General features: G+C 38.9%; 1 long non-coding RNA gene across 1 annotated transcript in view; it reads right to left on the bottom strand.

Annotated features, from left to right (window-relative positions):
- Positions 1-2,974: 2,974 nt before the first annotated feature.
- LOC115659675 overlaps positions 2,975-16,391 on the bottom strand; it is a 216,356-nt gene continuing 202,939 nt past the window's right edge. The window contains exon 5 of the long non-coding RNA XR_004002626.1: positions 2,975-3,330. This is a non-coding gene — a long non-coding RNA (uncharacterized LOC115659675). The remainder of the gene's footprint in view (positions 3,331-16,391) is intronic.

Genomic DNA, 16,391 nt, shown 5'->3' with positions numbered 1-16,391 from the left:
CAATTTGTCTAGGTCACTCTAGACCCTATCCCCTACCCTCCAGGCTATATACTCTCCCCTACATCTTAGCGTCATCCATGAACTTGCTGAGGTTGCAGTTCATCCAGATTAATTAAGATGTTGAACAAAACCATCCTCAGGACTGACCCATGGGGCACTCCGCTTGATACCGCCTACCAACTCAACATCAAGCCATTGATCACTACTTGTTGAGCCTGACGATCTGGCCAGCTTTCTATCCACCTTATAGTACATTCATCCAATCCATACTTTTTAACTTGCTGGCAAGAATACTGTGGGAGACTGTATCAAAAGCTTTGGTCAAGTCAAGGTATATCACATCCACCGCTTTCCCCATATCTACAGAGCCAGTTATCTCATCATAGAAGGCAATCAGGTAGGTCAGGCATGGCTTGCCCTTTGGTGAATCCATGTTGACTGTTCCTGATCACCTTCCTCTCCTCCAAGTGCTTCAAAATGGATTCCATGAGGACTTGCTCCATGATTTTTCTAGGGACTGAGGTGAGGCTGACTGGTCTGTAGTTCCTCGGATTCTCCTCCTTCCCTTTTTTAAAGATGGGCACTATATTTGCCTTTTTCCAATTGTCCAGGACCTCCCCCGATCACCATCAAAGATAATGGCCAATGGCTCTGCAATCACATCAGCCAACTCCTTCGGCACCCTCGGATGCATTAGAGATGGACCCATGGACAACACTATGGGATAGATAAGAGTTTTCTTCAGATGTAGCAGGCCAAGACATTGAGTCACTTTCCTCCACTCTGAAGATCTGGGACTGAGGAAGAAGAGTTTCAGTGTTATGAGTTGGGGGAAAGGGTCATTTTTAGGGTAATTTTCCAACTGACTGATTGTTATTTCAAAATAGTTCCAAAACAGATATTTTGCAGTCCTGGGGGAATTTTCTTTCACTTTATACACCTTTGAAATCTGTGGGAACATTAACCGACCTTCAGCCATATTGATGCTGGTACTACCACCAATTATCCCTTTTCAGGGCGTAAAAATATTGTTGGTGTCATATTTAGATGAGAAGGTACAGAATATATGCTGTCATGGTCCACTGGATTTGTCTCAGTAAATGCTACAGCTCTTCAATTACAGACTGTGGTAGAGAATCCAAGTTTATTCATATAGGACCTGATCCAAAGCTCATTGAATCAACAGGGATATTTCAGTTGAGTTTGACGGATCAAGCCTATGGGGCCTGATCAAGTAGTCACTGAAGTAATTGGAAAGACTCACATTACCTTTGTATTAGACCCATAATACACTGCAGAACAACTGTAATGAAGGTTTCTTAGAAATTAAGCATGGTCATGAATGGAAACAGCTATAATTATGGGTCTTCAAACCTGTGAGATGAAAGATGAGCAGAATCTTCAATTCAGGAGTAAAGTGCAAGTCAAAGGAAAAGTTCAAGTTGGAAGTCTATGCAGGCATCCCTCCCACCCCTCCACCTTCCTACGATTGCATGTGATGTAAACACAGAATTGTCTAAGACTAGCACCAAAAAATCTTCTGAGAGCAGCAATGCAAGAACACAGCTTCAATTGAGTAAATAAATGTATGACATCAAAGGCAGCACACAATTAACTGCCACTGATTTTGATTGCTTTACACTTGATCATTTGAATTTTCTGCCTTATGCTTTTGAGGTGAATTACGCACAGCAACGTAACACAGCAAACATAATAATTACCTATTTTTTTCACTCAAAGAATAGTCTGAACTTAAAAGAACAGGAGAAACTAAAGTATCTACCTTCTCCCACCTCATCTTTGTAGTCATCTTTATTTTTTTATAGCTCTGGATCACCTATGATATTATCAGAGATACTCGGTGTTGGGTGTTACACTTGATAACGTGCACACTTGCTTACTACCAGGCACATTGTAAGCACTTAATGAGGGAGGATTGTCTAGTTATTCAAGAAAGGAGTTGGGAGCCAAACTAGTCACTATGATCTGAGGCAAAATACTCTCTGCCCGTTTCACCATCTGTTAAGGGGGACAATGCAGCTTCACCTCACAAGGTACTCAAGGTAATCAATGTGCAATGCCTTTTGAGCCCCTCTAATGAAAGAAGCTAAACTTTTTAGGGTGATGATAGCGGGTTTGACTGAAAGTAGACTGAAATCATATGGAACACTCATTGGCCTCACTGGGCTTTATACAGAGCCTGGAGTGAGCAAAATTAAACTTATGAGTGTCTGATGTCCGTATCATTATTCATCTCCCCACCACCTCCTACTCATATTAATGCAACAACTTTTATTGATACTTCTTTCCTGACACTCCATATTGCAGGAGCATCCACTCACAATGATATCATTTGTGCTGTCACTTTCCCAGAAGACATCATTCAAAAAGATTACCATTTATGAACGTAATGTTTGAGCAAATCAAGTCTTCTGAGGTAGTTTGCAGTAGGATTCAGCCCTAAAGCTCAGATGAATCAGTGCTTACAAAGCCAAATGCAATTTTCACATTATGAAATGTACTCTATAGTGGTGTACATTGCAGTGTGGGGATTTATCCTATTCAGAAATATCATAAAGTGCCTACATGTTTCAAAATGATAGAAATCATCTGAGAAGTATTCTAGAAGTTATACAATCATCTGCAGCACAGCTCAAATGTTTTCCCCAGATCCCAAGGGTGCAGGGTTGAAAGTGCATTGATATTCAGAATTGTGCTGAATGTTTCTCACTAGCAACATTTGCTTTGTTTGGTTTTATCACTGAGCTAATGGCATGGGAGAAAGAAGATCACTTGCTTGGTTTTTCTTTCCATTACAGTATGATTAATATTCCAGCAAGGAGAATACTTAGAGGCTTTAGATCAACACCATCAACAATGTATTTTAATCACTAGAACATATTAAACAGTTTCTTCATACCATGGAAGAAATTGCAAGGTTAAAGAGATTCTCCATATCATCTATACCCTTCACTGTTTTTGCTACTGGATCATGGTACTTCATGCAATTAGCATGTAAAAAAAATAGGCCACCATCTTTTTATTGCATATAAATGCAGAAAGATAGACAAGAAAAACATGCCCCCTTTTCCTATCCCGGTCACAACAGTAATATTTCTCCACTCACTGTCTCCAGGGTCCACAATTTCAATAATCTATTGCTAAACAGACTCAATTTTTTACCACTTCCTTCTTCCATGCTGCAAGATATTTTTCTAAAAGATGATCTGCTTGTGGGCCCAGATTCACTTGCACCCAGATCTGGAGAAAAGAGAGTCAGGGAATTGGTTGTCATCCTAGTTCCCTTCACTTCTTAAGTCTAGAGTTCACCTAAAAGGGAAAATAGAAAGTGAAAAACAAGTAAAGGAAAGATTAAAAGAAGTGAGAAACAACTTCATAAAATGTTTCCAAAAATAATCTAAAAAATTGGATCCATTTCAAGCACTGTAACCAACTTAAAAATGGAGATTTTTTTAAATCTCAACATTTTAAACTAACTTTGCACATAAAATCTGACCATTATAAATGGATTCCACCAAATTATGCTTTTGTTTTGTTCCCAGTAATTTTCGCATTTTCAGAAGTGACAGAAGGACAGGATGGAAAGGAAAGAAAAAAAAGTGAATGATTTGCAAAATATTTCAAACATTTTCAGTGTGGGGAAAAAGATCACATTTCAACAAAAGCCTGTTTGTGCAAAAAATTTAGCCAGCTGTTACACTGCAAGATCTGTCAACTGTATGTATGTAATGCCTGATTTTTTTTTAATTATTATTTTTTAAGATCTTTCCAGGAGGAAACTTGTCTAATGGGTTTTGAAGTCAAGAAGTTTTGGTTCATGGTAGGGTATGAGAAACAGGAGACACCAATTTTGTGAATAAAGAAACATTTGAGGCAAATCAAGATGCAACAACAGGTTTCTAGTTATCTGTGACAAATCATCTCTATGTAGTATTTAGATTTTCTGTGTTGAGGTGTACATTATTAATCGTTTGCCATAGTTGTATTTGTGATACAAGTGGGTGTTCCAGGCACAGAGTCCTTGAAGGATCAGACCATGTATGATCTAACTTTCTTCCTTACTCAAATGAGTCATAAATCATAGATAATCTATGGGAAAATCTCTTAAGAAGGTGTCAAAAGTGAGGTTTATCCAGATAACAGGAAGAGAAGATGGGTCTTTAGATAAACAACTTTTTAAATCTCAAATACTGCTAATAGAAAAAATATTCCTGGCAGTTTATTTCAAACAGCAAAATGGATTCATTCTTTGGACCAGAAAATGCATTTAGTATATTTTTAAAAGGTTTCACCAGTGAAAATTAAAAGAGGAAAAGACAGTGGTTATGTCAAATTATTTATTCCGGGTGAAAGATAGAACATTAAAACTTCATTTACCAGCAATGCAAGAGAGGCTGGTAAACAGGAAAAAAAAAAAAAGGACATCTTTTATACATTTGGAAAAAAATAATATTGCCTTTTGATCAAAGACAGACAATATGTTGACAGAAGATAGATATTACCCAACACTAATGTACCATGCTAAGTGTAAGAAATTGGCCCTGGAGAGATGGAAATATTAATTGGCCATGAGAGCTGAGTTGTTGGAATTAACCTTATATCCTCTCTCTTCAGGTACACCCCATACTAGAAACCTATCACTCTATTATTTCTCTGACCGATCAGAGGCAGAATAGGCAGGTTTTTTCTATATTATTAGATCATCTGGATATACTTTAACTTCAAATTAGACATCTATTTAATGATGGCCTTCATAGTTCTCATCTACTTGTTTCACTATTTATAGTTTCAATGAAATGTTCAAGTAAAACACCCATTTAAACCAAATTGAATTTAAACCAAACTATCATCTGAGGCAGTTACTGACAGGGAAAATTGGAGTCTTGGAAAGTATTTACAGGAATGCAGAGACACAGAAGTTGCCTGAGGTCCATCTAGTCCAGTAATCTGTCTCCAACAGTGACCAGCACCAGACGCTTAGGAGGAAGGCACAAGAACTGAAGTGTCTTTTCTTTAAATCAAAGTAAGACATTCTCCCTTCTGGCAGAAAACTCATGGGGTAGATGGGGGAGAGAAGTGTTCTGAAAATTTAGAATTAAAACACAGGATGCTTCTCTCTGGAAGCAGGAAGGTTTGTCCTCACATGGAGGGCAGTGGATGGGACCTTCAAGCTACCCAGAAATTCACCAGGAAATTCAGAGCCATCCCTGTAGTAGACCTTCAGCCCTCTGTGCTCTCTTTGTTGGACCATTCCCTATCTCCAAATATCCTGGCTCCAGCTAGGTCCATGCTTCCATTGGTTCCCCCTCTCAAAGGCTCTGAATCACTCTCCATTCTGACAGGCATACAAACAATAAAGCGGGAAGCTATAGCTGCAAGGAGAAACATTAACTCCTGTACAGCTTCTGAAGTTTGCTGAGTTTAAAGGGAGTATGCTACATCAAATGGCTATCCCAGCTCCCCCACCCAGATGGTGATAAAATATCTCACCCCCTCAAACCTATGGATCCTGAACCTTGCACTGGTTCTATGGAAGAGAGTAGGGTAGCAGCAAAAGATGCCACTCCCACTGCTGTGTGCATAGGGCTTTTCAAACTCTCTTTACTTTACTTTTCTGCCAATTCTTGAGATTTCTTCAAGAGTCTTATATGTGATGTCCCATCTCCTGGTGTTAGGTTCTCATGAAATTACATTTTTAAAAATGAAGCATACATTTGGAAATGTCTTGCAAAGGCAAACACTAAAAGCTCAGAAAACTAGAAGACAAAAATAGCCCTTCAAAAATCTTGAGACTGGCTTAAAAACCATGAGATTTTTTCTAAATGCTTGGGTTTCACAATACTGCTTTACTGTACAGCACCAGGGAGCATATGGGATTATGTAGCCAAAACTAGTACAATTCACATTTAGATACAGTAAAGTAGTAATTCACTAACAGGGTTTTGGAATTTAAATAGTCTAAATTATTTATTTTAGACTTAAAGTTATAAAAAGGCTGTACAGCCCCAATATCAGTAACACACGATCAAGTCTCAGCAGCACTGATTAATCATTTCAACAGGAAATCATCCAATCACCCTGTGACAAAATGGGACTGTTCTTAATGTTTTCTCTGAATACTGTGTGGGTGCCTCAGTTTCCCCTATGCATTTCTTAAGTCTCCAGTGTGCATAAATGGATGACACTCTGTATCCTGGCAACAAATGGCTGGGGCATTTGCAATGCAAGGGAATAGCTAAAGGTGAACAAAGAGATCAGGTGACCTCCTGGCCCGGGAAAGAGACAAAAGCTAGAAAGGAGCGGCTGGAGGGGGGTTTTAGTTTAGAGCTGGATGGGGACGGGAAGTGAGGGCAGATGAGGTTGTCTGGCTTGCTGGGGCCCAGAATGGACCTGGATGAGAGGTCCCATTCTCTGTACCTACAAGCTCTGTTTAAGACCGTGTTCCTGTCATCTAATAAACTTCTGTTTACTGGCTGGCCAAGAGTCATGTCTGACTGCGAAGTGGGGGTGCAGGATCCTGTGGCTTCCCCAGGACCCCACCTGGGCAGACTCACTGTGGGAAGCACATGGAGGGGCATATGCTGAATGCTCCAAGGTCAGACCCAGGAAGATGAAGCCGTGTGAGCTTCTTGCCCTGAAGATAGTCTGCTCCAAGGAAAAGGAGGCTCCCCAAAGTCCTGACTGGCTTTGTGGGGAGCAGTTCCAAAGCATCGCCCAGGAACTCTGTGACACACCCACCTACCAGTGCTTTCCACTGGTTCATCATTCTGGAAATCATGCTCTCAAGCCCTTTCCCCAAACTTCTCCAGGGAATACTTTTGCAGTGTGCCTGGAAGATCATCAAATTCTGGCTATTTCAGACTCAAAAGGAAGAGAAAGTTCCAGAGTCTCAGAGCCTTCACAGAGAACATCCTGTCAGCTGTCCCCTCTCAATGTGGGGAGGAACTAGCTCAAGTGCAACCACTAGCCACAGCTGTGGCAGTATAGCATAGGGAGAAAAGTGGGCTCTCAGGTAGGCCAATCCTAGGCCTTTTAAGGTTTTATGGTGCATAACCAACACCTTAAACTTCACCCAGAGATCTATGAGCAGCTAGGACAGATCCAAGAGTGCTGGTACTGTATTGTATCTTAACAGTGAGATGCCACACTGCACCAGCATCAATCTCTGATGTCAATCATCTTGCAAAAGTTTCCAACAGAAGAGCTCTCCATAGATTTACATATTAATTCCAAAAGCCTCTGACAAATATGTAGGAGACTCTGGGCAAAGGGAAATCAATACTTATTTTCTCCTTAATTAGAAAAAAATATTCATTTAACTTGTTTTACAATATAACACAAAATGGAAAGTATTTTTCTACTGATCTTTAGAGAGCAGAAAACAACTACTATATAGCATGTACAGAGCTCTGTAGTCACAAACCACCATAAAACAGATTAGTACATTTCTGAGGAGGCAAATATTGTGTATTCCAGTATACCAACAGGTAAACAGTGAAGAGGTTATGTGACTTGCCCCAAAACCCTTGCAGTACATCTACACAGCTCAAAACCCTGGAGGGCAGCTAGTCTCAGAGCCTGGGTCAACTGACTTGAGCTTTCAGGGCTTGTGCTGCAGGGCTAAAAACAGTAAGGTAGATGTTTAGACTTGGGCTGGAGCCCAGGCTCTAAAACCTGGAAATGGGAGAAACTTGGAGGGTCAGTGCCAGCCTGAGCCTGAACATCTACACAGCTATTTTTAGCCCTGTAGCGTGAGCCAAAGTCAGTTGACCCAGCCTCGGAAACTTGCTGCCTCATGGGTCTTTTTTTGACGCAATCCCAGAATCAGGTTTACAACAAACATGTTTCTTCCTCCAAGTCCAATGCTTAGTCCATAGGAGACATTTTATTTCTAAAAACAATTTGTAAAGTGATGAATCATCTTTGAACTGATTAAGCCATATGAGAGGAAGTGTCATTCCTGTGTTAGCCAACCCATGACTCAGGAGCTAGTCTGCAGACTCTCAGAGCAGGCATACAAGCCTCACACGAGAAACAGTAGCTCAGTTTGCTCAATGTCACTGCATACCTTGGAGCTCTCGCCTGTTTGATAGGGGTAACAGACTCCACAGGCCTCAGCCTATCCCAGTCTTACTCCTAGTCCTGCACCAGCCTAGCTCTGGGCTCCAGTCCTACTCTTGTCATCTGATTCCAGCTCTGACCCTTGGCTCTGAATGTCACTGCTCCAACCTCTAGGATAGATCACCTTCACCTCAGTTTCTGACAGTTCTCCATTGCTGCATTTTCCTGGGAGCATTATAACTGAGATCATTCTCGGTGTGTTGATGGGATTTTTATCCTTTGTTTCTTGATGTCAAAAGATACATACCATTAAATGGAAAGCTACAAGGAATTTGATACCAGCAAGTTGTGCTTCCAGCATAGTTATCTCCAGTTCACCCTCATTCTCATTCCAGAGAAGTTGTTCTACTTTAGGGCTGAGCTTAGAGCAGTAGTGAGCCTTGTGAATACTGAATGGAAATGGAATTATCCTAAGAATCCTCTCTCATCCCCCACACCTCAAAGAAGCTGATGCTGTTTTGTGGCCATAACATGACTTATTTTAAAAAGCAACGCTATCCATAGACGTCAGTGGGAAGTACTGCTAAAAAATTGATGCTATGATAAGGTCCTTAGTACAAGGGACCCTTTTTTCCATCTAAAAGAAACAAAATGCTAGAAGTCTAAATTTAGTATTACTTGTCAGTAACATTACCTCCTCAGACAGCAAATAAAATATTTAACTAATCTAGTTCTAAAAGCGTTTGATAGACCAATAATTACAGGTAATTTGAAGGATGCTAAAGAACCTCCCTCTATTCTTCTTTATTTTAAGAAAGGTATTTGTAACAACTTGCTATAGCCAAAAAAATAAGAGAAACTTTTCTTTAAACATTTGACTTAAAATAGCTCAGTATATCAGCAGTTCAAGCACTTACGTTTATTTTCTTGTTTAGTAATTAGTAACTCTATATCAATAGTTTTCAAATAGATCCAATAAAGATTTTACGGGGGAAAAAGCAAGTGATTTTTTCAATCAAACTGTTTCTAAAATGGAAATTGGGGGTTGCACTGTCTTGGTACCATGCAACACTATGTTTCATTATATGGAAACACATAGATAAGAGATGCATCTACAAATTCTTAGAGATTCAGGTAGGATAAACTTTATTGGCAATATACAGTGTTTCCAGAACACTGTTCTACAACAATTTTTTATTATTTGTGTTACCAGAGCATGTAGGAGTCCTAATCATGCTCCAGGACCCCATTATGTTAGGCTGCCCCCAAACTGCTTATATAACAAACAAAATTATCAAGACCATCTGCAATGGCACCTCTGGTAACTTCTAATAATGTTGGAAAGGAAAGCATGGACTCATATTCATAGAGAAAATGGTCAGGAGCAAGGGATATGTTTCATTGTATATTTTCATATTTAATGATGGCATTATAGCATCGTTCTTGACACAACAGACAGTATTTAAGTCTCAGTTCTGCAATCCTTACTCAGGTAGAACTCAAAGTGAGATCTGTGTGATTTCATGATCAGGCTAACTTCTGAACCAGGACTAGACTAAGGGGCAGATCCTCAGCTGGTATAAACTGGCCTAACTCCATTGAAGTCAAGTGATTTAGTGTCTTTATCCTCCCCTCTTGCCCCTCCTCAAAAAAACAAAAAACAAAAACCAATCTGAGTTATGCATGAGGTACAATATGAACTGTAGCACTACAGGAGCTCAAGGCTCTTACTAGCTCTGCCAGTGTCATATAGCCTACAGAGTAATGAGTTGTATTTAGAGGTGCCATTCCCACTACATCAAAAGCATCAATATAAATGTACCTAAGGAGAAGAGGAAATTACTTTTGCTAGCCAATAACCATGAAAAGAGAAGTCATACATTTACAGATAAATGTGGTACTTCAGTTTTGCAACTCCAATAACTTAGAAATATAAATCAACACGTTATGCAACCCCTGAGGTGAAAACTTGCGGATCATGAAAAAGCAGTGCCTCATCTGAGGTCCCCAACCATTTCTCTATACATTACCATCCCAGCATTCATGGGTTTTCTAGCCTAATATCACTTATTAGGATCCCTCACGCAGCATTTCCTTTACAAAAATTCTGAAAGAGGCAGTCACAGCATGGAGCAGCTCCCCTGCTAAACAAAGTCGACTGAGGAGAACAAATCCTGCCCACGTTTCATGATCTACACTAGCTGACTTTCTCAGACAAAGTCCAAATCAAGAGCCTTTCCCTCCTGTACTATATCTAAAATAAATTGGGGCTCATATATCTCAGATCTCCAGGCATTTTCCTTATTAGCTAACCAAACGGTCAGGCTCAGAAGAAGAGCAATGTTCATGGAGGACCTGTAGCTCTGAAACTTGTCTTCAGATATCAGGTAAAGTCCTGGGCCTGGTCTACACTGGGGGGGAGGGGAGAGGAAATTGATCTAAGATACACAACTTCAGCTAGGAGAATAGCATAGCTGAAGTCGATGTATCTTAGATCAACTTAGATTGACTTATTTCATGTCCTCGTGGTGCGGGATCGATGGCTGCTGCTCCCCCGTTGACTCCGCTTCCGTCTCTTGCCCTGGTGGAGTTCCGGAGTTGACAGGGAGTGTGTTTGGGGATCGATCACTCCCCGCTGACCCAGCGGGTAGTGTTGACATATCCCTAGTGTCAAAAGACTCAGTGCCTCCATGAGAACTAAACCAAATCAATGAAGAAAAACAAAGATATTCCTTTCTCTGGGCCTTCCTGGTCATCCCATCTCCTCTATTTTTGTGTATTAGATTGAAAGCTCTTAGGGACATGGTCTGTCTTTATTCAGTGTCACATACAGAGCATTTCATCAGCACACAGATAATTACCAAACGTGAATAGTCTTCTAAATTTCAAGTATCAGAGGGGTAGCCGTGTTAGTCTGGATCTGTAAAAGCAGCAAAGAGTCCTGTGGCACCTTATAGACTAACAGACGTCTGTTAGTCTATAAGGTGCCACAGGACTCTTTGCTGCTTCTAAATTTCAGGGGATAGTGCAAGACCAATCTTTGTGCAAATATTGGTTAGCTGAAGTCTTGTCGTTCACATAAATGACTAAGAGAGCACCGCTATGTTCCTTGTAGGTGGAAGTGGACATGAAAAGCATCAGATACAACAGTTATGTGATCTTTAGATATGCATAAAGTGTTGTAGGTGAAATGACAGATTTTGCCCTAACAAGCAGCTGGAGTGTTCAATAAGGGCTTCATCAAATGCTTATTGAAGTCAATGGAAGGCTTTTAAAAAAATTCAAGAGATTTTGTATCAGTCCCTAAGATATTTTTCTGTGATGACTATATGTAGTAACGCCGTAAGTATTGCCATACATAAGTTACGAGCATAATACTCAGTATGTGAAAGGAAAGTTTATGAATATTTTTTTCCTTGGAGAAAATAGAGTTGGTTACAGCCATGCAATATTCCTTGATCCTCCATCCACCATAGGCCCAATTTTCCAATCCACAGCAGTTAATGGAATTACACCATTGCAAAATCAGTATAACCAACTGGAGAATCATACCCCTCAGGTTCAACTACTAATATTGTAGAAGCCACTGTTTGTTGTTACATGAGTGTTCTGCAATATCTCCCACTCTCTATCCTTTTTCTGCATCTACAGGTCCAGGCTTGTCAGTTATCCCTAATATTACTCCTCACCTTTCCTTTTTTCAATGTGATTGGATCAACTACACAACCCCGTAGAAGAGAATAAGAGTTCAATGAGGACTGTAGGCCTCTTTAGGATAAGTAAATTTTGTGCCCAATCCATCTACAATGTAAATCAGTGGGAGTTTGGTAGATTACATCAATGGCTGCAGAAGTAGGTCCTATATGGGTGGAAGAGAATAGCAGAAAATTCAAACCAGATTCACTGAACTGATTGGTAAAACCACAGCAAACTTTTTCCACAAACCCGAGCCAAGTCTTGGTTAATAGTAAAGTGAAACCACTCAGGTTTCACTTAAGATTGTCTGTTTCATGTAGCAAAAATGTGATAATAACGATACTTAATTATTGTATATCAATACAGTTGCCCCCAAATGCAATAACATTCCTAAAGTTATTGTAGTTCTCGAATATCTAAATTATCCTAAGGAACTGCATTCTTTACATTTTGGATTTCAACTTCATTTTTAACTTTTGCTGTAAAACTTAAGAGTAATATTTCAATTAAACCTGTCACACTGATTCTGAATCATGTAAAGTAACCAGAAAACAGTAAGTCTACATTTGGAGATGCCAAGACGTGTTGAATTTATATTTCCCTGAACAGAAGGATGCACAAATGCAGTATAATCAATTGTCAAATCGTTTGAGAGACTGAGAAGATGGAAAAAGCTAAACACTGTTTATATACACCTGTTTTCTACAAAAGTTTCAGATACATAAAGCTGGTACAGTTTTATATAGCTACCATATGCACTTAGCATAGTATTATAACTGTGTTTTTCCCACTCATGTTAGATTTAATCAATGTAACCATCTGACTATTTTTAAGCCAATTCATGATACCCAGCCCTTTATTAACATTGATATTTGAAGGGATTTTAAATAATTATTAATATTTTCTTATGGTTAAGATACATATTACACTACTGCTGATGCCATCAAAATACTTTTTTACATAATATATTTTTATAAATAAGCTTTTATAAATGGCACCGGGGTGGGAGCTGGAAGAAAAAAAACCTGATGTGTCCTTAAAAATCAGTTAGTCTAATTTGAGAGCACAAATACAATGTTTATTGCATGGTGTAACCACAGGGTTAAAGTTGTCCGGGTGCCTTTTCATAACTGAATGCATTTGAATTTCTTTAAAGTATAACCATTTCTTTAAAGTATAACCATTACTGAATTTCTATGCAGTAATGCTTGATTTGGGAATAATTACAATGTGTTTGTAAATCCCCTCCCCCAGGTTACTAATATATACTCATTCCCATTACAGGGCCTTGAAAGAGTCCTGTATTGTTATTTTTTTGAGGTTCCATTGGAGGGCAAGTCTGGTGTCAGCAGTCATGGTATTCAAATGTCTGCCCTATCAACATTCTATAATATATACTGTAAACCTTAATATAATTGTAAAAAATAGTATTTGTCTGTTAAATCTTTTATTTATGACTGAAAAGTTATTCTAATAATTTGATATTAAAAGGAAGTCCTTCAAAGTTGTCAGATTGACCATTTTACATAGACCTTAATGCCATAGAATATTTTAAATCATGTCCTTTGAAACAAACACAGTTTTTCGTTGAGTATTTTTTCTGCTTTACCATTCTGTTCCTAACAGGTACGTTTTACCCTGTTAACTTAATTTTGGCTTGGCTAGGTAGGTAGCTTTGGTCTTTCCCTCTGTAGAAGTATTGAGCAACCGTTGACTTCAGTGGAGTACACTGAGCATGGTACATGTGTCATTACAGTAGTCCTAATGAAGTTAAAGTAACTGCCTACATGCTTAAAGTTGGGCTTTAGTACCTTGCTGGATCAGGGTCTTAACCACATTCCTGCGGATCTTTCATGCAGTAACAGGAGGGAGGATAGACAATTAGTAAAGTAGAAAATAGAAGAGTAAAGTGGGGGAACTTGTGTAGATGCACTGTGCCTCCAACAATGTTTAATTCACTTTGCCGCTGACTAGATTTCAGACTGACAGTCAAATTGACGGCATCTCTTTAATTGCAAGCCAATCTTTCCTGTTCCTTTGAATATGACGACTTAACAATTCAGCTACAGAATGACTGTTTTTAAACTTCAGAGGTATTTTGCTGTTTGACTCTTCCCCCCATAACAGTATATTAATAAAACCAGTACATAATATAAATCACTCTACTGCATTTCAAAGCTTATTTTTTTCCAGCGCACTTTGAGAAAGCTAGAAATAGTTTAAAAGTGAGAAAGGATTTAAGAGACAGGCCAGGAAATATATTGGATTTCTTTTCACTGCTCCACAAAGTAATGAAAAATATTCACTTTTGGAAGACAATTAGTTTCATAGTTTACACTGATGAATATTTATTTGGGATTATTCAAGGTTAGTAGTATAAGAAGAAACAATTATTTTTTTACAGTGAGTGAGTGGACAGAGTATAATAAATATCATAATTCCTTTTCAATAGTAGTATTCAGAGTTATGCCATATATAATATATGTGAAATAGTCATACTTGTATGACTATGTGAGATAATGGAAATTTGGATAATGAGATGTAGTATTTCAATATGGAAACCTTACATTTTGGTATGTAAAATGTGACTTTTGAAACAAATTGTCACCATATTTTAAATTATGCATCCACACCTAGATCTAATACGATAAGCACCAGGTTGTTTTAGAAATGAATTAATTTTATCTAAATGAAGTGAAAGACTAGACCGTAACCACAGCATAGGGGAAATATTTGATGTTATAAATATTAAGAAAGTAATTTATTTTAAAGAGGATAAATCCAAACTTTATTCAAATACAGAGGACAAAACAATTTAATATCCCACTAAATAAAAAGAAAGCAGATAAAGTGTTAGAAAAAAAGAAGCCTTATCCAGATTTTAGGATTTTCACAGTGGGTTGTGCAACGACTTGTTTTGTTTTGGCTTGAGCTCTGAAATGGAAGTCTACTTATTCATTTAAAAACACATCTGACTGGAGGAGATGTATGAGAATTACAGTTTCAGCTATTTGTGTCTTTTTACACAAGATATGACATTTGCATTTCTTATTACAGTGTATTGTACTTGAAATGTTAGATTAATCTTAGAAAGTACGTTAATCTTACTTAACTCTTAAAATAAAACTAAACAGAAAAAACTTTTAGACAAATGTATCATTCTCAGAATTATCTTAAACACTCCTGCAAAGATGCGAGGCAGTGTTATCTAGGAGCCTAAGCAGGGAGCAAGGGGATTTGGCATTTAAAATACCAGCTCTGCATCTGATTTATAGTGTGACATTAAACTTCCTTTTGTTCCTGAATTTTCATGCTATCCTGGGGCATGCCTAGTTCCGGGTATAAATTAGAAGAATCCCAAGGCTGCTGTAATTTAGAGTAGCTGGCACAGTCCTTAGGGAATATCTGCCAGGTAAAAATACCCTGAATGCGATGATCTTTGATCATGCCCTTTTCCCTTTCTCTGATTGGCAGGGGGACTGGTGGACAGTTATTTTGATAGCTGTCTAGTAGCTGGGGAATCCCCTTACAGAGGTACTATTTCCCTAGGGCAATTTCTGCATTCAGTATGAAGACCTGCCAAGTCATTTGGGAGAGCTGTTTACTATTCCAGGGGAAATATAAACACAAGGCACCTCTCTCTCCTCCCTCCCCCAAATCTGCAGCTGAGGGAAGTGTTCACTCAGTCGCCAGGCAGAAAAAAAAAAGTTCTAATCCTAGCTCTTCCACTACCAACTGCTATTTACAATGAGAGTTGTAATAAGCATAAATATTAAACAATAACTTACAACCCTGCTATAGAGTAGAACCATCATTCAGCCATTTTATAGATAACACAGAGTTTGCACAGTTTCACTTCAGACAAAGCAGGAATAGTACCCAAATGTCTCAAAAGACAAACCTGTCTGCCTTTTGGAAGAAAGGTGTATGGCAGTACTGTAACTAGACCATACATTGTCAACAAAGGCAGGAATAGAACCCAGAAATCCCAAGAGCCAACATTCCAGTGTTTTACATATGGTTTTATAAACAACTGACAAAGTGAGTGTTGTCTCTCCATCTGTGGGCTGGTCTACATGGGTATAGCAGCCGGCTTGCATCAGTTACTCCTATAGTTAAGAGCATATCTAGAGTTTTTGGTCATCAAAAAATCAAATAAATTGAATGGTAATTAATTCCTGATAACCTTTGTAAATACTAATCTAGATGGGGCAAACATTTGCTCCAGGACACAACCATGTGTTTTGTTCAAGGCTGAGCTTTAGGGAAGTAGATAGCTGAAGGTACCTGTAGAAGCCAGGTACAGTTACAGTCCTTATGCTCCCGAAGTTAATACTGCTTTACATCACACTCCATTGCCATTCAAGTCACTAATGTTCTCTTTGCTATCAGTGGTATGGGGTTGCTCCTGGAAACAGTAATGTCTACTTTCTTTGATGACTCACTGGTGAAGGAGCACACCCCTTCAAAGTTCACTGTTCACACTAATGGTTGCATTGGCTTCTGTAGCCATAAAGATGGTCTGACAAGGCAGAATTTCCTCTTACTTCTGCCAACATACTTCACACTTGTCCTCTAGGGACCACTGCCAGGGATGAGCCTGCCGACTGAAC

The sequence above is a fragment of the Gopherus evgoodei genome, chromosome 11, assembly GCF_007399415.2.
Source record: "Gopherus evgoodei ecotype Sinaloan lineage chromosome 11, rGopEvg1_v1.p, whole genome shotgun sequence".
In the NCBI taxonomy this organism is placed as follows: Eukaryota; Metazoa; Chordata; order Testudines; family Testudinidae; genus Gopherus; species Gopherus evgoodei.
This window is presented reverse-complemented; position numbering and strand designations above follow the sequence as displayed.